The 21,399-nt window shown below is 41.7% G+C and overlaps 1 pseudogene; it reads left to right on the top strand.

Annotated features, from left to right (window-relative positions):
- The window catches only part of LOC147422337 (uncharacterized), a 60,702-nt pseudogene that overhangs the window by 8,455 nt on the left and 30,848 nt on the right, over nucleotides 1–21,399 (top strand).

Below are 21,399 nucleotides of genomic sequence, written 5' to 3'. Positions count from 1 at the left end.
CTCCTGGCAAAAAGGCCATTGGTGCGAAGTGGGTTTACAAGTTGAAACGCAAGGCGGATGATGAGATCGATCGCCATAAGGCTCGACTTGTTGCAAAGGGTTATGCACAGCAAAAAGGCATAGATTATGAAGAGACTTTTTCTCCCACTTGTCGTATGACTACTGTGCGTTTTCTATGTGCATTGGCAGCTCATTTTGGTTGGGATGTACATCAATCAGACTTTGTTACTGCTTTCTTCAATGGTGACATATTTGAGGAAGTTTATGTAACGCAGCCTCGCGGTTTTGTCATAAAAGGACAAGAGGACAAAGTGTGCAAATGTAACAAGGCTTTGTATGGGTTGAAGCAATCTCCTCGTGCTTGGTATGAGAAAGTTGACACTCATTTGGTCAAACAAGGCTTTCGTAACAGTCCAACAGAAAGCACATTGTCTGTAAAGCGTGAGGGTGATGTATTTCTCATCGTGGTTCTTTATGTTGATGATTTGCTGATCATTGGACCAAATCAGAGACATATTGTTGAATTTAAGGCTGATCTGAATGCTACTTTCAAGATGAAAGATTTGGGGCTGTTGCATCATTATTTGGGTATACAGTTTAAGCAGTGTGATGGTGGTATTGCCTTGTGTCAGAAAAGTTACATAGAGACATTGCTATGTAAGTTTGGACTTGAGGATTGCAAACTTATTGCCACTCCCATGGAAACAGGTTTGAAGTTGAGTCTACATGATGCTGGTGATCCTGCTTATGTCACTCTTTACCAAACTGCTGTTGGCTGCCTCATTTATGTATGCAACACGAGGCCGGATATATAGTTTGCAGTCTCACAGGTCAGCAGATTTATGCATAGCCCAGGGTCTAAGCATTGGCAGGCTGTCAAGAGGATTTTCCGCTACCTTAGTGGCACTTTACATCTTGGCTTGTTTTATCCCAAGGGGGGATCATTGCCGCCAGACTTACATGCCTTTTCGGACTCAGATTGAGCTGGTTGTTTTGACACGCGAGTGTCCACAAGTGGTTTTTGTTTCATGCTTGGCAGTTCATGTATATCATGGTTGAGCAAGAAGCAACCTACTGTGGCCACTTCGAGTTGTGAGGCTGAGTACAGGGCAGTCTTCACAGCTACGGTTGAGTGTGTATGGCTCAGACGCCTTATGGCTGATTTGGGTGTTGGACAGGACACTGCCAACACTATCTACACTGACAGTCAAAGCGCATTGGCAGTTGCGAGGAACCCAGTTTTTCATGCTGGCACAAAGCACATTGAGGTGCATTACCACTATGTCAGGGAGAGGCTCTCAGCAGGAGAGATCAGCTTGGCTTATGTGCCAACACAGGACAACCTTGCAGATCTTTTCACAAAGGCATTGTCTCGTGAGAAGCTTGAAGCTTTCCGCAAAGCTTTGGGCTTACTCCCCTTTGTGGACTAATCCTGTCCTCAGGGCATGGCACGTCCCTTTACTCATGTGCTAGCTCTCGTTCACCGCATCACTCGAGAGGGGATTTGTTACCATATACATGTGGTAGTGATGTGTGTGAACACACTAGGACTGCCAGGGCATTTTTTCCCTCTTTAGGAGGTTTTTTCCCCCGTGCATTGTATATACGCCCATCACTCTAGGGCTATCTATCTTTCCATTTCACACTAAGTAACACACTCTCTATTGTGTGCCTTGAGCTTCCTTCGTCTTCTCCAAGCTATGTGCGTTTCTCTGCAACCCTAATTCCAACAAGAAGTTAGCTCATGGCTTATTTATCTGAGCACTTAAATATATGGTTGTAAATGAGGCAAAAAAGTATCTACGATATGTTTGTCTGCTTCCTCAATACCATCAGTGCAGCGAACAGTGTGGATCACCTTGTCATATGACGTTGTTTCCTTCCCTCTGTCCTCGAAGAGTACAGCAGATATAGTATCCTCTCTTGGACTAGCTACCTCAAATTGAACTATACTAGACAAGCTAGTATTTGAGAAGAATAAAATATTCAATCCCTTCGGAGATATGTTGGCTACTTTTGAATTTCCATTCACGACAAGCACCATGGACGCATCACCCTTATCAAACATTGGCTTGCCTTTTTGTATTGCAAACTTCTCCACTCTAAGCCATGTCCTTTTCTTTATGAAAGGCTTGAAAATAGGTATAAAGTCTCTATCCACCAATAGTATGATTGTCGCAAAGCCCTCGTCATTGACTAGATCTGCACGTAGATTGAGGTTTTTTGCACTTAGGAAATGATCATATGTGCCATATCTACATAAAATATAGCCCTCAAAAGTTTCTTCGTGTGACATCTCCTCAGATATGTCACCAATTTCAAAATGGTCAAAGAGGGCACCTTTGGTGAGGCCAGCATAATTATGCATAGATAATTCTAGTGAGAACAGTATTAAAGAAAATATGAAGTTATCCAATTTAGGTTGTATTTCTTATAAAGCTCTGCTTATTTTTAGAGTACTCAAAAAATTCATGCCAATTATAGGACAACAGAAAAGAAATATATTAGTAGTGAATTTTTATTTGCATTGAGGAGAACTCCAAAAATTTATAGATATATTAATAACTAGATTGATACAAAAAAATGGAGGCATGTAAAAAAAAATTTCATGGATGGGTTCACAACTCAGTCCAACACAACAGGACAAAACCGAAGGAGCTTATGTTCCTCTGCGTAGTCCCTGTCGAAAGGGCTGAATGCAACGAAGAAGTCTGATAGCGTCGGTCGGTATGTTGAGTCCTTGGCCAAAGTTCTTTCACAAATTTGTCCTATTTTATCGACAATGTAATCCTCCGCAATGTTTCTTGGAGTACAAGCTCTGAGCATCTTATAGATAAGGAAAGATGTAGAGTACATATCATGTCTGTAGGTGTAAGCTAGAGGTGAAATAGAGAAACACTCCGGCTCTATATGGAGATACTTATGCTTGTAAGTTCGTATTGTATGCAATGCAGTATCTGGCATCAGTTTGGACGTCTTGTGCACTTCAATTGAGCCCGACAATTCCCAAGTAAACATTATGAGATGTTTGGTCGAAGTGGAGAACAACATTTCTCGCTACAGATGTTATTATGTAAAGTCCCAATATAGTGCAAGAAGTGTATTGCGTCAAGCAGAGAGTAAAGAAGTTCAATGCCTTGGCATTTCACCATTTCTAATTTGCCTATATCAACAAAGGAACTTGGCATTGGCCTATTCCCATCTATTGTCACCAAGTATAGCCATCTCTCTAAGCATCAACCATTCCAAAATCTGTACACAATCCTTGGTGAATCAAGGGTTGTTGAAATTGCGAAGGGGTGTACAATACCACTGTGACGCTTCATAAACATAGAGACTTGTATGGCCACGCTTGCAATCCTACGTGGTTGTCTTGATTGAAAATCTTGAAGTTGTAGTGTGGATCTTTGAAATCCCTATATTTGATGGTTATTTTGTAGACACGGGTATGCTCCCCTCAACCAATACATGTTGTTGAGAGGAATTTTATTTGTGAAGGTTGATCGTTGGAGTATCTCCTGGTTCAGATGTTGCATTGTGCGTCACTTTTGCTGGTGCTTTTCTTTTGTAACTAGAATATAACGACTCTGATAAGGTTATTCTTTCTCAAAGGAAACTAGGCAAGAATTCGTCAAAGTGTATAGCCTTTGCACTCTGTCGGATCTGACCTAGTATCCTCTTATATTCATTATAAAGAGAACCCTCGTTTACTTTAATCGGTTCATTGCGTCCTTGGAATTTTAGCCAACGTACTGAAAGCTTCATTAAGACCTTCTTGGATATCCGAAGGAACACACTCATGTTTTCTTGTTTTTGCCGTGAGTATAATTTCATAAGCTCGTCTCTGTCCATATACAGAAGGTCCTCAATGACAATTTTTGTGTAGAATTGTCTTTCCATTTTTGATGTTGGACTTTACCAGTACTACTCTTTAATAATAAGCACAGTCAAATTGTATATGGATTGGAGTATTGCCTTTTTCCTTTTTAAGTTCATTACATGGATTTAATGTGCACACTGATGTTTTTTAAAATATAAAGCTGCAAGTGAAAGAGTAATTTGTTACCTCCATTGAGCTTGAGCTCGACATATGCTTTGCCTCAATTTTAGATTTACTGCTCTCTGTGGAAGACACTTTGAGATACACTGAATATTAGAGAAATATAAACACATGTGAGAAGAGAGAGAGATGTGTATAAAGAACTAAGGGGGAGAATGCGATTGCACCATTTCTACTATCTAGTATGTACACAATATTTGCATATACACAGAGAGATGGAGGGGTAGTATGAGATTGCATTGTTCTTCCTATTGAGCATGTAGAAATTATGTACATGTGTTACCATATACATGTGGTAGTGATGTGTGTGAACACACTAGGACCGCCGGGGCATTTTTTCCCTCTTTAGGAGGTTTTTCCCCCCGTGCATTGTATATACGCCCATCACTCTAGGGCTATCTAATCTTTCCATTGCACACTAAGTAACACACTCCCTATTGTGTGCCTTGAGCTTCCTTCGTCTTCTCCAAGCTGTGTGTGTTTCTCTGCAACCCTAATTCCAACAATTGGTATCAGAGCAGGTTCCGTCCTCCCGGGCTTAGTCACCAGCTGCTCCAGCACACGCCTGCTCACTTTCTCCAATTTTAGTAGCTTTGGCGAGCGTTCGCAGGTCGACAAATATTTTGGGATAGCTCATAGAGCTTGGTCTGCTCAGAATTTTGATTTGGGCTCATTTCAGCCTCCGTTTCCACTACAGGCAGTACTGCACATGCTATTTCGTCATTTTGTGCAGAATTTTTGTCAGTGCCTTTTTCTGCATAACAGGTGCCTTATAGTCTTCTACAGTTTGTGCTATATAGCATAGGTAGCTCCCGCTCCGTTTCTCCTATTTTCGGGCAGTTTTCACATCAGGTGCAGCATTTACCATGGCTGACAACAACAACACAGATGTGTTCAAGATGTTTGCTGCTAAGGACAAGTTGGATGGGGACAACTACCCTATGTGGGCTTATATGATGCAACATGTTCTTGTGTCAAAGGGTGTCTGGAACATTGTGCAGGGCATTGATGTATGTCCTGGTTCTGAGGATGTAGGCGATGTTGAGGATGTTGCAGGTCTTGCTGCAAGGATTGCAACTGTTAGAGTTGTTTGCCTACGGCAGAACAACCTCGTTGAGATGTTAAGGATGCGCAGGCTCATGCATTGGTTGCGTTGTCTGTGAAGCGCACCATTGTTCCTCACATCCGTTCAACAAAATCTGCAAAACAGGCTTGGGATATTTTGTCGCAATGAGGCTAAAATTGCTTTGCTGCGTAAAGAGCTGGAGTCGAAGATTATGCATGAGGAAGATGATATGGACACTTTCCTTGCTAGTCTCAAGGATATCAATGAGCAACTTATTTCTGCAGGTGAAGTTATTTCAGATAGTTCCCTTGTGCAGACTGTTCTTGATGCCTTACCACATTCTTACCAAACTTTTGCTAGTACTTGGAGACTTATGAGCCAAGGAAATCCAGAAGTTGTCAAGTTTGATGCATTATGCACATTGTTGTTGCAAGAATCACTTTCCAGAAAAAACAGGACTAGACAGCGTGCAGTTGAACAGGCTTTTATTGCTTCTCAAAGAAAGGGTGGTAACAGCAATGCAGCCACTTCTTATGGTTCTGCTGCGAGTGGCAAAAATTATGTTCTTGATGCTTCTACTGGCAGCAATTCGTTTGGAAATTTTGGTGATAAGGGAAAAAAGAAAATCCGTTGCCATTATTGTAAAGCCAATGATCACTTCATCAAGTCGTGTCCTAAATTGAAGGCCAAAGAGGCTAAGAAGAAAGAGGGTGGTTCCACTGCAAATGTTGATTCCACTACAAATGCAGCCATTGTTGAGTCTTCTGTGAAAGGAGACTGTGTTTCTGATGTTGATGCAGAATGGGCTTTTAGCGCAAAGTGCACTTGCAATCCTGCTGTCCATGCTGCATGCTTGTCAATTGGTGCAAATTCACATGTGTGGTATTTCGACAGTGGTGCTACAAAGCACATTACCTCACATCGTGAATTTTTTACCTCTCTCGAGTCTGTCCCTCATGGAAATTCAGTCACTTGTGCCAACAACGCCTCTTATCGAGCTCAGGGAGTTGGAAAGATTGTGCTCACTGCTGCTAATGGCAATTCCTTCACACTTGTTGATGCACTTTATGTACCTGGGATCAAGAATAATCTCTTATCTGTATCCGCACTTGCTAGACTTGGACTTGTAGTCAAATTTGTGGATGACAGATGTACAGTTCATGATCTCAATTTTGGTGATGAAATTGTTGCATCTGGCCTTTTGTGTCGTGGGCTATATAAGCTCACTTTGTATGACAAGTGTGAACAAAATTTTGCAAATGTTGTTGCAGATTCAAGGGCTATTTCAGATGCAAAACTTTGGCATGCACGTTTTGGTCATCTGAATTTTGCTAGTTTGCTCCGTTTGCAGAAATCTGATATGGTTGCTTCTTTGCCGCCTCTTGAAGCACCTGTCATACATGTTGTGAAGGTTGTATTTTGGGTAAGATGCAGCGTTCTAAATTTCCAAAGGATGGTTCAGTTCGGGCCACATGCAGGTTGGAGCTTGTGCATAGTGATGTTTGTGGGCCCATGCAAACTCCGTCCTTGGGCAATTACATGTACTTCTTGACTTTCCTTGATGATTACTCCAGGCATGCATCGGTATTTCCGCTTAAAGCGAAGTCCAAAGTTTTTATGTGCTTCAAACAATTTGTGGCTATGGCTGAAAATGTCTCGAAATGTACTATGGGCACCCTCCGTTCCGATCGAGGGGGGGAGTATATGTCTCATGAATTTAATGCATTTCTGGCTAGTCGTGGGATAAAACACCAATGTACAGTGCCTTATACACCTCAGCAAAATGGTGTTGCTGAGACGAAAAATAGGTCACTTACGAAAATGGCACAATGTATGGTCAAAAGTCAAGCTTTGCCGCATTCTTTTTGGCTTGAGGCCATCATGTGTGCCACTTATGTACTTAACAGGTGTCCTACGAAAGCTTTGCGGTCTATTACTCCATATGAAGCATGGCATGATAGAAAGCCTTCTATTGAGCACATGCGTGTTTTTGGCTGTTTGGCATATGCTTTGGTGCCACAAGTGCAGCGCAGAAAATTGGATGATAAGCCTGTCAAATGTATTTTTTGTTGGTTATAGTGCTGAAAGCAAAGGTTACAGGTTGTATCATCCGCACACAAAATGTATTCTGGTTTCTCGGGATGTAGTGTTTGTGGAAGATTCTGTTCAGCCCTTGTTGTCATGTACTAGAGACAATAATGTAAGCTCACAGGACATTTATGACACTTTGTTGCCTCTTTAAATACGAATGTAAGTTCCAATGAGGCAAATGTACAGCCTATGGGTGTTTCTGAAAATGTTTTAGATCAGCCTATTACTGATGCAGATGTACATGATGTACTTGATGAGGAAAGGGCTGAAAATGAGCAGGCTAGAGGTATGCCAAAATGGCTGGTGCACACTTTGCGTGACAGTAAATTGGATGCACCTTTCTCTAGTCGTACTCGTTCAGGCTCTCGCCATGCATCTTATGCATCAGATTGTTATGCTTTGGCTGTGTCTAGCTTACATGATGATAATGAGCCTCTGTCTTTTGATGAAGCACAGAATTCAGAAAATTGGATGGCTGCCATGCAATCAGAATATGATGAACTTATAGAAAATGACACATGGACTTTATGTGATTTGCCTCCTGGCAAAAAGGCCATTGGTACGAAGTGGGTTTACAAGTTGAAACGCAAGGCGGATGGTGAGATCGATGGCCATAAGGCTTGACTTGTTGCAAAAGGTTATGCACAACAAAAAGGCATAGATTATGAAGAGACTTTTGCTCCACTTGTCGTATGACTACTGTACGTTTTCTATGTGCACTGGCAGCTCATTTTGGTTGGGATGTACATCAATCAGACATTGTTACTACTTTGTCGAATGGTGACATATTCGACGAAGTTTATGTAACGCAACCTCGCGGTTTTGTCATAAAAGGACAAGAGGACAAAGTGTGCAGATGTAAGAAGGCTTTGTATGGGTTGAAGCAATCTCCTCGTGCTTGGTATGAGAAAGCTAACACTCATTTGGTTAAACGAGGCTTTCGTAACAGTCCAACAGAAAGCACATTGTATGTAAAGCGTGAGGGTGATGTACTTCTCATTGTGGTTCTTTATGTTGATGATTTGTTGATCACTGGACCAAATCAGAGACATATTGTTGAATTTAAGGCTGATTTGAATGCTACTCTCAAGATGAAAGATTTGGGGCTGTTGCATCATTACTTGGGTATACAGTTTAAGCAGTGTGATGGTGGTATTGCCTTGTGTCAGAAAAGTGACATAGAGACATAGCTATGTAAGTTTGGACTTGAGGATTGCAAACCTACTGCCACTCCCATGGGAACAGGTTTTAAGTTGAGTCTACATGATGCTGGCGATCCTGCTGATGTCACCTTTTACCAAACTGTTGTTGGCTGCCTCATTTATGTCTGCAACACGAGGCCGGATATTCAATTTTGCAGTCTCACAGGTCAGCAGATTTATGCATAGCCCAGGGTCTAAGCATGGGCAGGCTGTCAAGAGGATGTTTCGCTACCATAGTGGCACTTTACATCTTGGCTTGTTTTATCCCAAGGGGGATCATTGCCGCCAGACTTACATGCTTTTTCGGACTCAGATTGGGCTGGTTGTTTTGACACGCGAGTGTCCACAAGTGGTTTTTGTTTCATGCTTGGCAGTTCATGTATATCATGGTTGAGCATGAAGCAACCTACTGTGGCCAGTTCGAGTTGTGAGGCTGAGTACAGGGCAGTCTTCATAGCTACGGTTGAGTGTATATGGCTCAGACGCCTTATGGATTATTTGGGTGTTGGACAGGACACTGCCAACACTATCTACACTGACAATCAGAGCGCATTGGCAGTTGCGAGGAACCCAGTTTTTCATGCTCGCACAAAGCACATTAAGGTGCATTACCACTATGTCAGGGAGAGGCTCTCAGCAGGAGAGATCAGCTTGGCTTATGTGCTAACACAAAACAACCATGCAGATCTTTTCACAAAGGCATTGTCTCTTGAGAAGCTTGAAGCTTTCCGCAAAGCTTTGGGCTTACTCCCCTTTGTGGACTGATCCTGTCCTCAGGGCATGGCACTTCCCTTTACTCATGTGCCAACTCTCGTTCACCGCATCACTCCAGGGGGGATTTGTTACCATAGATACATGTGGTAGTGATGTGTGTGAACACACTAGGACCGCAGGGGCATTTTTTCCCTCTTTAGGAGGTTTTTTCCCCCGTGCATTGTATATACGCACATCACTCTAGGGCTATCTAATCTTTCCATTGCACACTAAGTAACACACTCTCTATTGTGTGCCTTAAGCTTCCTTCGTCTTCTCCAAGCTGTGTGTGTTTCTCTGCAACCCTAATTCCAACAACATGTACATATATTTATGAACACAATTGTGTGTGTGTGTGTGTGTGTGTGTGTGTGTGTGTGTGAGAGAGAGAGAGAGAGAGAGAGAGCGAGAGAGAGAGAGAGTGTAATAAATTATATTTAGTGTTTTTGAATGATTTAGAAGTAGGTCATTCTCTTCACTCTTTTATATTTGTGTGTGCAGAGAAGGAAAGGGAGAGAATTACGGAGGCAAAGGTTGGAATGGATACCATTAAAAAAATATTTTCAACTACATTTTGTATTTTTTATGCCTGTAGTACAATATAAATTTTGTATATTATTTCTTTACTGTGCATGCACGCGTGCACACACACAGAGAACAATATAGTAGGTATGCATCAATCTTTCAATTTGTATGTATGTGGTAGAGAGAGAGAGAGAGAGAGAGAGACTTTCAAAATTCTGTTGTTAATCACATTTTGTATTTTTGGTGGCTATACAATATATATTATATGCATTAACTATGTATTGTGCACTGAGAGAAGAGAGAGAGAGAGAGAGAGAGAGAGAGAGAGAGAGAGAGAGAGAGAGAGAGAGAGAGAGAGAGAGAGAGAGAGAGAGAGAAGTATTTTTATGAGCGAGCAATATAGTATATATACATCAATTATTCACTCCACATATGTGGTAACAAGAGAGACAAGGAGGGGAGAGAGAGAGAGAGAGAGAGAGAGAGAGAGAGAGAGAGAGAGAGAGAGAGAGAGAGAGAACACTACACTATTCATACAAAATGTTTGAATATCAAAATCTAAAGCTAAAATGGAAATATTCAATAAAGTACTAAATATTCCACACAAGACACATCTAGAATCTATAATATATACACTTGACCAAGAATATATACAATAGATTTAACCCCCAAGCGTCATAAGTCATTTAACGTAAAGACATAACTTGCTGCCCAACACGTTCATAATGAATTCCATTTCAAACTTCAAAATTGACAATCATGAAAGACACACATACCTACATGAATGCATTTATTTTACACAAGGTATCTATGCACCTATTCTTTAGCCCGTTTGTAAATGAAGCAGAAAGAGACTTAAACAACTATTCACACATATGATATGCATATATGAAGAGGGACAGAAAGGGATAGCTACACACACACACACACACACACACACAGAAAACAAGTAATCGAACATACTTGTAACCCAATTTCTTCTCTCGCTAACTATGTGAGTACTTTTCCACTATGACAGACAAAACGATGAAATAAGTCAGCCAACAGAATGTTTGTTTGGTAAAGTGGGTTTACAAATTTCGAAAATGTCAAATTTTAAGAATAGCACATACATTCATCTGAGAGAAAGAAAGATACAAAGAGTCATAGCAACTCAGACTCTCTCTGTCTATATGTGGGTGTGTGTGTGTGTGTGTGTGTGTGTGTGTGTGTGTTGTTGTTGTTGTTGTTGTTGTTGATTTGACCCCTTTGCTTATCTCTCGTTCACACTGTCTTTTGAATTAACCTTTCTGCTTCTTTCTTTGTAATTTGCTTTGTGAGTTGTCTCCATATCTCTTTTCTCTATGTGAGGTGGTATTCTATGATCAACTCTCTACTCCTCTCTCTCTACTCTACTTCCATCATCTCTACTCTTTAGCATCTTCATCTTGGTGGCAGCTACTTCACTGGCACAATTCCGCCCGCATACGGCAAGCTTTGAAGCGTGAAATATCTAGTTCTTGTACGTAACCTCCTCATCAGAAGGAATCCACCAAAGCTAGGTGATCTTGCCAACATTGAGCATCTAGTTGTTTACTACAACGGATACAATGGGAGCTTCCCACCAAAGCTTGGAAGGTTATCCAAATTGGAATACATGGATCTCTACTGCATTGATTTATTTGGTAGTATATCACCCAAGCTCGACCATCTCAAGTCTCTTGACACGCGTTTCCTCTATTGCAACATCCTAATAGGGAGCCTGCCACCAGAGCTTGGTAGCAGCATGACCTCTTCAATGTCGTTGGACTTGACCATCAACAATTACACCAGCACTATCCCAATGGAATATGGCAACCTACGGACTTTGACCTTCTTAAGTGTTGTGTGAATGTTTTGAATGGCCTGCTCCCCGTCGAAGTCGCCGGGCTCTTACCAAAACCTGCTTGATCTGCTTATATAATACAACTCATTCACCAGAGTTCTCCCACAAGGGCTGGAGAGAAGCTTGCCTCTACAATGGATCGATGTGTCATCGAATCTCTTTCAAGGGCCAATCCCCCCGGACCTCTACCTCCACTCTAATTGCACCAACCTTATCCTCTTCTCCAATCAGTTAGATGGTCCAATTGCATCTGGTCTTGCAAACTGTGAATCATTTGTTCACGTACACATCCAAGGGAACTCCTTCACTGGCCCTATCCCTCTTGGATTTGGGAAGCTTCCCAAGCTTGTTAACCTTGAGCTCAAACAGACAGGCTCACAGGCACCATACTTGTCAACCTTGGCAACTCTTTGAAGTTCAGCTACCTTGATGTGCCTTACAACCTTCTTTATGGTGGCCTTCCCAATACCATTTGGAGAATGACCAGCATTCAAAGCGTCTACGCATCTGGTAACAACGTACAAGCTCTATCCCGATAGACTTCGAAGATTGCACTCCCCTATATGTGCTCTCCTTGTCTCAAAATCACATCATGGGTGACATTCTAGTGAATATGAGCATATGCCGCCACCTCATAACCATTCAACTGCAAGAGAATCAGCTATGTGGGAGCATCCCTGTCGAGCTTGCAAGCATGTTGAATCTCAAAGTTCTTGATGTGTCTCAAAACCTGCTCACAGGTGAAATCCCTTACCAATCTCAAAACTCCACTACTTTAGAAGCTTTCAATGTGTTATATAACAATCTCTTAGGCCCAATCCCATTAGAGGGTATGCTCAAAACAGCTAGCATAAGCTCTTTTCTTGGCAACCCTAATTTATGTGGGAACATGTTGCCATGTTCTTGCATCGGCTTTGATGGTGGAAGTGACCATTCGGGGAAGACCAAAGGAAGAAGCTCAAACCTTCCATAACTCATTGGATGCCATTTCTTTGCTAATTTTGATTGCAGGTGGTCGCTACTTGTTCAAATGGTATGGTGCTCAAATGTGTAGCAAGGACACAATTGAAGGCATGGAAGAGTGGCCATGGAGGCTCACTACATTGCAAAGGTTGGAATTCACAAGCAAGACGTTTTGAATACGCCCAAAGGAGACAATATTGTCAGGAAGGGGGCAATAGGGATGGTGTACAAGGAAAAGATGTCGAGCGGTGAGGCAGTTGCTGTGAAGAACCTTTGGATGAGCTAGGAAACCATGAGGGTTCCAAATTGAGTCCGACTTTCTCGATAGCATATGCCATCGGAGCATCATCCTTCTGCTTGGATATTGCTACAACAATGTCAACACTTTGCTTGTTTATGAATACATGACCAATGGCGGACTAAATGATCCACTCCATGCCGAGGACAGGACATAAATTCTGGTGGGTTGGGTGTCAAGATATAATATTGCAATGGGAATCGCATAAGGTCTCTGCTATCTGCACCATGATTGCTTCCCATAGATAGCCCATCCCAATATCAAGTCCAACAACATCTTGATAGATTGCAGCATGGAGGCTCGGCTTGCAGATTTTGGATTGGCAAAGCTGGTAGAAAGCAATGAGGCTATATCGATGATGCATGCTCTTACGGGTACATCGCGCCTTGTAATTCCTGGTGCTAGGGCTCTTCTTTCCCTATGTTGCTCAATGTAAATAAGAGAGGAACCCATGTTGATATTGCCATGCACTTGTCTCCATTTCAATTGTTTCTTCTAACTGAAGTGGTGTTTTCTTGCATGTAGAACATGCATACACCCTCAAAGTAGACAAGAAGATTGACATCTACACCTTCGGAGTGGTTTTGTTGGAGCTCTTGACAAGCAGATGGCCCACGGTTGCCAAATTAGGGGAGGCAGTGAGCACAATGGAGTGGGTGAGGAGAAAGATGAGAAGCTCCACAGGCATTGTGGACACATTGGATGAGAATATCAGGGCCACATGCAACATGGTGCAAGAGGAGATGATTTTGGTGTTAAGAATAGCACTGCTCTACATAGGTAAGTCACCACGGGATCGATCGTCCATGAGGGCTGTAGTGACAATCTTGTGCAAGGAAAAGCCAAGAAGGAAAGCAACGTCAAAGAGCATGCCTTTGTTGAAGAGTTTCGTAGTACACACATATAGTGATCCAGTTAGGTCTGACAAGCCTAAGCTACCTCCTTGCCTTGGTTGGGTCATCTAGTACGGTAGTAAAGGATGGTTTTTTTAATGACAGTGGCACCATAAGTGCTCGATTATCAGGAGATGCAGCTATCAGGTGCAACGCTCATAGAGCTCTGATACCAATGTCTAGTGCAATGGAAGAGAATAAGGATTTTGCTCGGATCTAGTACTCCGCACACAAATACAAGGGACACTTTACTTCACTTGAAAGAGCTGAAATGAACTGAATGATAGAGAGAGACAAGAGAGAAAAAAGAGACGACACAGGGATGTCGAGTCCCAACCCTCAAGGGCCCCCTTGCTCTATTGCAGAGCAAGTACTTTATTTATTCTTGTACAACACTGATACAATGACCAAATGCTGAGGTAATGCTGCTAATGGATATTGATGCTATTGATGTTGGGGACTAGGTACTGGGTACTGACGTACTGAAGGTGTACTGAGGTATGTCTAAGACGATGATATTGACGATGTGTATTGATGGTCTATGTCAAAGACAATGATGTCGACAACGTTAACTGCTGGTTTGTGTCGAAGACGATGGAGTCGACAATGGGTACCGCTGGTCTATGTCGAAGATGATGATGTCAACAAGGATGATGATGCTAACGACGATGATGATTGTCACCGACACGACAATGTTTCTGTGACGACAACACAAGCTAGGGTTGAAATCTAAAAACGCTAGGGCTGAAAACTAAGATCGTGGGAATCTACTGCGATCGGGTACTATGTCAACAACAATTGTTGTTCTAAGGGCTAAAAATTGAAAACATTGGATGATCTGTAAGGCTGAGAACTAGCGTTAATGTAAGGGTTGAAAATGCGGTATTGTGTCGTGGCGAATGACGATGACGACGATGGGACTATGACGATAACAACGATGGGTCTTTGTCAAGTGCGGGACCTACGATGATGATGTCAACGAGACGACGATGGTGTCGAGGACGACGACGTCAAGGTTGAAAAACACTAATGGTAAAAACTTACATCTGTAGTGATGGATGGATTTTCAACGAGCATCTGCTGCCAAGAATGGAATTGGGGATGTGATGAGACTAAAGAGATGGTACTATTGCAAAAATGATGATGACTAAAATCTACTCCAAAAATGCTAGTGTTGTTGGGATACTACTGAGAGAGAGGCCACCTACCGGGTGCAACACTTGGTGCACCACCTTCTGCTACCTCCTCTACCTGTATTGAGTGCCCAATGGGTTTTTTTTTATAGTTTCTTAGCAATTTGCCCTACCTACTTTTCCAACAAAAGTCACTTATTAATAAATAAGTGAAAAATGTGTATTTTGGCAAAAAAAAAGGTTCTATGCTCTGGAAAATGCTCATGCTGAAATGATTGTATTGTGCAAGAGAGAGCATGTGTCATAAAATTTAATATCTAACTAACCCAAATGGCTTTCTCATATTAGATTGATCATTTAATGTGGGAGAATAAACGAGAACAAGAGTTAGAATATAGACATGTGCTTATGGATCTATCTCAACACAAGGCCAAAGTCAATGGGTCCAAATGAGAGAATGTATGTCAAAGAGCAGTGCTAGCTAATGGAGCTTGAAAGACCTTAGGGTAGCTTCATTAAAGACCTCCAAAGGTTAGTGTTAGAAGTCCTTAGACCTTAGCCTTAGGTTCAGCTAGGTCCATGCATTTGGTGTTTAATAATTAAGATGCTAGGCATGCTTGATGACTAAGGTCCATGTGCAAGCTTACCCTGTGCTTAAGGTGCTCCACAGTCAACAAGAAACCCTACAATGGGGGGGGGAGGGGCTAGCCTACAAGCTAGGGGCATTAGAGAGAGTGAACCTATGCTTATGTCAAGCCTTTAGTTGCTGACTAAGGTGCTTGAGAAGCTTCCCATACTTGGAGGGTAAGGTACTTGAGGGGCTTGAGTTAAAGAGATGCCCTACAAAGGAGGGGGCAATCCCCAAAGCTAGGGGAATGTTTGACTCAACCTCTCACCCCTAAAGGGCACCCCTTCTTGAAGGGGCACAAGGACACATGTCAGATTCTCCCTATGCTTAGCCGTATGGGCTAGGCTAAAGAGGGGTCCAATGAGCATTTAGAATAATAATTAATTTTTTAGGCATTTATCAAGCCCTCTCTCTCAGGACACTTGTCCAAAGGCTACCTCTATTTCTTGAATTGACTGAGGCTTGTGATTGGCTAAGCTTGAAGGAGCCAATGAGCATAAGGCATGAGCTACAAGAGGGGGTCGACCCAAGCATGTAGGGGGCTTGCTTGCAAGATATATACTCTCTCTCTGTCTCTCTCTCTCTCTCTCTCTCTCTCTCTCTCTTGGTGTGAAGTGCTAAGTGCAAGAGCTTCATCTCCATCTCCAAGCTTGTTCAGAAGTTGAGAGCCTACACCAACACTCTTGGCTATGGAATGCAAATCCAACCAAGAGCCATGCTTCAATGCTTAAGCTTGCCATCTTCTTTATCATCATTATTATGCTATTATGTTATGCTATGCAGCAAGAGTGATGATAAGTGAGGAACTATTTCTTGCTCGTAAGAATTTTTCTTCTTCCTCTTCCCTACCCTCATTCCCTGCTAGCACCTTTGAAGGTGTTTGAGGTCTTGGGACTGAGGCCAGGAACAAGTTAATGCTTTCAATTAGCTAAATTACGGGCATAATTGTGGTGCATGAAGCTCTCTATCTTCATTGCACCCTCAAGATCTCAAGGAACACAAAGTTGTATCAAGTATCTCTTTATGGGAGAAATTATAATACAAAAGCCTTTTGGAGGGGGGACCGGCTCCACATAAATCCGGTCCTCAATTGTTGTCAAGTTCTTAAATTCTCTCTCTTGCAAAAGTATTGTTCATGCCAAGTTAATTAAATATAATGGTTATGTTGTTATTGCTAATTAATTCTACCCTCTATGTTCTCAAAGTAGTCTCATAAAAATGCTCATTATAGTTTTATTAATTTTTCTATTCTCAATTCATAAGCCATTTCCATTACATTGGTATCAGAGCTATTGGTTTCTCTTTTCTTGCTTAAGAAGAGAGGTCCTTAAGTTGTCCATGAAAGGTTGGACCTGTTCATTGCAATAGGGTAAGTGGGACAGGGATCTATTATCTTGGTTCAAAAGGACTTATTTTGACGTACACCATTGGGAACTATAGTCTTAATAATGTAGTCTCTCGGGACTTGCCTTTGACTTAACCATTATTGAGCTACTAGCAAGCTCAACAAGAACCATAATCAACCGAGCAATGTTAGACCCTCTTCACTAGTCTTTTCAATCAACAGTCTCTAAACCACGGGTATGGTTGCTTGAGAACTAATTTTCAAAGGTAAAGAAGAATAGCGACTAAGGTTTTTGAGGGTACCAAAGCACAAAGTAATTTATACATAAGTTTAATTAGCATGGCTGACAATAATCAAGAGGTTAGAATGAATATTGAAAATTTTGATTTTGCACATGAAGGTGCTACTGATGATGCCCCAATGTTTATGAACTATCTTGTTACTAGGTTGCAACAAGCTATGGGCAACCCTGCATTGCAAGCCGAAGTTACACAACAATTTCGCGCTTATGGGACTTCCCTACCTCTCAAAGAAGATAGAGAGCTTAGGAAGACTCTTGTTGAGACTTCCAAAAGAAGACTCTCTCTGATAAGAAAAGAGGAGGAATCCAGTGAACGAGCAAGAAGTGAATCTCTAAATTCCTTTGAAGATGTGGCTCCACGAAGACGGGAGTCTCGACGATCCCCAACTCCTCCCAAGAGGAAAAGATCATCTATAGTCCTTCTCCTCGTCACTCCAAAATGGAAGAGGAAACTAAGGAAGAAAAAGGCAAGAAAGAGGTCACCCTCTTCTCCTTCTTCTTCACCTTCCTCCTCTTCTGACAAAAGCAGTAGATATTCTCCTAGAGAATACAAGAGGAGAGGACATTGCAAGGGCCTACCCTGCATGGAGAAGGTCCCATGCTTAAGAAGGCAAAGCTTGACTTTTGACCATACATCATGCCATTTTCATAAGTGACCTATTTTTCCTCTTAGCAACACCATTTTGTTAAGGCGTATAAGGCATTGTACATTGGTGTTTTATCCCACACCTAGCCATAAATGCATTAAATTCATGAGACATATACTCCGCCCCTCGATTGGAACGGAGGGTGCCCATAGTACATTTTGAGACATTTTCAGTCATAGCCAAAAAAAAATTGAAGCACACAAATACTTTGGACTTCACTTTAAGCGGATATACCCATGCATGCGTGGAGTAATCATCAATAAAAGTCACAAAGTAAAGGTAATTTTCCAAGGATGGAGTTTGCATGGACCCACAAATATCACTAGGCACAAACTGCAACCTGCATGTGGCCCTAACTGAACCATCCTTTGGAAACTTAGAACGCTGCATCTTACCCAAAACACATCCTTCACAGACATGTTTGACAGGTGCTTCAAGAGGCGGCAAATAAGCAACCATATCAGATTTTTGCAAATGTAGCAAACTGGAAAAATTCAAATGACCAAAACGTGCATGTCAAAGTTTTGCATCTGAAATAGCCTTTGAATCCACAACTGCACTTGCAAAATTCTACCCACACTTGTCATACAAAGTGAGCTTATACAGCCCACGGCATAAAATGCCATATGCAACAATTTCATCACCAAAACTGAGATCATGCATTGAACATCTGTCATCCGTAAGTTTGACTACAAGACTAAGTCTAGCAAGTGCAGATACAAACAAATTTTTCTTCTTGATCCAAGATACATAAAGCTCATTAACAAGTGTGAAATAACTGCCATTTGTAGTAGTAAGCACAATCTTTCCAACTCCCTGAACCGGATAAGAGGCATTGTTGGCACAAGTAGCTGAATTCCCATGAGGGACAAACTCAAGAGAGGTGAAAAAATCACGATGTGAGGTAATGTGCTTTGTAGCACCACTATCAAAATACCACACATATGAATTTGCAGCAACTACCATGCATGCATCATGGACAGCAGGATTATAAGGACACTGCACTAAAAGCCCATTCTGCATCAACATCAGCATCACAGTCTCCTTTCACAGAAGACTCAACAATAGCTACATTTGTAGTACCAGCATTAGTAGCCTCTTTGGCCTTCAAATTAGGACATTGCTTGATCAAGTGATCATTAGCTTTACAATAATGGCAACGCATCTTCTTTTTGCCCTTATCACCAAAATTTCCCAACAAATTGTTGCCAGTAGAAACATTAGCAACAAGTGATTTTCCACTCGCAGAAGAACCATGAGAAGTGGTTGCATTAATTTTACCACCTTTTCTTTGAGCAGCAATAAAGGCATGTTCAATTGCACACTGTCTAGTCCTGTTTTTTCTGGAAAGCAACTCTTGCAACAACAATGTGCATAATGCATCAAACTTGACAGCTTCAAGGTTTCCTTGGGTCATAAGTCCCTAAGTACTAGCAAAAGTCTGGTAAGAATCTGGCAAGGCATCAAGAACAGTCTGCATAGGGTAACTGTCTAAGATGACTTCTTCTGTAGAAATAAGTTGCTCATTGATATCCATGACACCAACAAGAAAAGTGTCTATGTCATCTTCCTCATGCATAATCTTCGACTCCAACTCTTTACGTAGCAATGCAATTTTTGCCTCATTGCAACTTGCATAAAGACCAACCAAAATATCCCAATCCTATTTTGCAAATTTTGTTGAATGAATGTGAGGAGTGATAGTGTGCTTCACAGACAACACAATCAATGCATGAGCTTATGCATTTTTTACATCCCATTGAGCTTGTTCTGTCAAAAGCAAAACAACTAGCAATCCTTGCAGCAAGACCTGCAACATCCTCAACATCGCCTACATCCTCCAGGATGTACATCTATGCCCTGCACAATATTCAAGACACCCTTTGACACAAGAACATCTTGCATCATGTAAGCCCACATAGGGTAATTGTCCCCATGCAATCTGTCCTCAGCAGCCAGCAAACATCTTGAACACATCTGTGTTGTTGTTGCCCATGAGACAAATGCCTGTACTACCTGATATGGAAACTGCCCAAAAAGAGGAGAAACAAAGTAGGAACAACACGTGCTATATAGCACAAACTGTAGAAGAATGTAAGGGACCTGTTATGCAAAAAACGGTACTGACAAAAATTTTGCACAAAATGACAAAATAGCATGTGCAGTACTACATGTAGTGGAGATGGAGGCTGAACTGAGCTCAAATCAAAAATCTGAGCAGAATTTTTTCAACCTGCAAACCCTCGCTAAAGGTCACAGAAATTGGAGAAATTGAGCATGCGTTGCTGGAGCTGCTAGCGACTAAGCTCAAGAGGATGCAACCTGCTCTGATACCAATTGTTGGAATTAGGGTAGCAAGAAAACACACACAGCTTGGAAAAGATGAAGGAAGCTCAAGGCACACAACAGAGAGTGTATTTTTTAGTGTGCAATGGAAAGATAAGTTAGCCCTGGGGTGATGGGAATATATACAATGCACGGGGGGGAAAACCTCCTAGTGAGGGAAAAAATGCCCCGGTGATCCTAAGTGTGTTCACACACATCACTACCACATGTATATGGTAACACATAAATATTTGGTCACATTCTCTTGAGTTATGGCTGCTATTAGTGCTTTGAAAAGGGAAGACTACTACATAAAGAAGTTTGATGGCACAAACTTTACAATTTGGAAGCAACGTATGCTTGATGTCTTGGTCAACAAGGGCCTGACAACGCCATTGAAAGAGTGTAGAGAGAATGCTTACATTGATCATTAGTGGCAAGATTTGGATGCCCGTGTTATGGCCATGATTAGGTTACATCTTGGCGAGACCATATTCTTCACGATTATGGACAAGACTACAACACGAGAGCTTTGGGACTCTCTATGTGTAGCTTGGGATGGAAAAAGTGCTTCTAATAAAGTTTTTTGATGAAGAGACTTATGCATTTGAATATGAAGAAGGTAGCATTGTTAGTGCACACTTGAATGAGCTCAATAGCATCTTTTCTTAGCTAACATCAAAAGTGCTTAATTTTGATGATGAAATGAAGGCCATTTTCTTGCTCTGCTCTTTGCCTTCTTCTTGGGGACACATTCAATACGACGATTAGTAACTCTGCAACATGCGGTAAACTGAAGTTCAATGATGTTACTAGATAGTAGTGGCCATGGAGATGCATATATAGCAAGTGGCCATAATTGCCATAGGCAAAGAGATGGACGTAGTCGTAGCCGCAATCATTCACAGGATCATAAGGATCACCAAAGTTGTAGCAAGAGTCAAGGCCAGACTTGAGAATGTAGAATGCTATCATTGTCGTAAGAAAGGCCATTCAAAGAAAGATTGTCATGGTTTCTAGAGTAAAAAAGGTAAAAATATTGTGAAGTTTGAAGCTCCAAAGAGCAGTGTAAAGATAGAGGAGATCAATGTGGTTGAATCTCCATCTCCAAAGGTTGTTCCTAGCATGTAGCAGTCGTCATATGTGCTTGTTTTCACTTTCAATTTGAGTCTAGATGCATTATTGGCTCTTTATGAGTGTTATGCGCAAAGTTGGATCATTGATTCAGGTACCAGTTTCCATGTTACTCCCCGTAGGGAATACTTCTCCACCTATATTGCTATGCATGGTTCAGTCAAGTTTGGA

The sequence above is a fragment of the Adiantum capillus-veneris genome, chromosome 27 (genome assembly GCF_014529385.1).
Source record: "Adiantum capillus-veneris isolate H3 chromosome 27, ASM1452938v2, whole genome shotgun sequence".
NCBI classification, from domain to species: domain Eukaryota; kingdom Viridiplantae; phylum Streptophyta; class Polypodiopsida; order Polypodiales; family Pteridaceae; genus Adiantum; species Adiantum capillus-veneris.
This window is presented reverse-complemented; position numbering and strand designations above follow the sequence as displayed.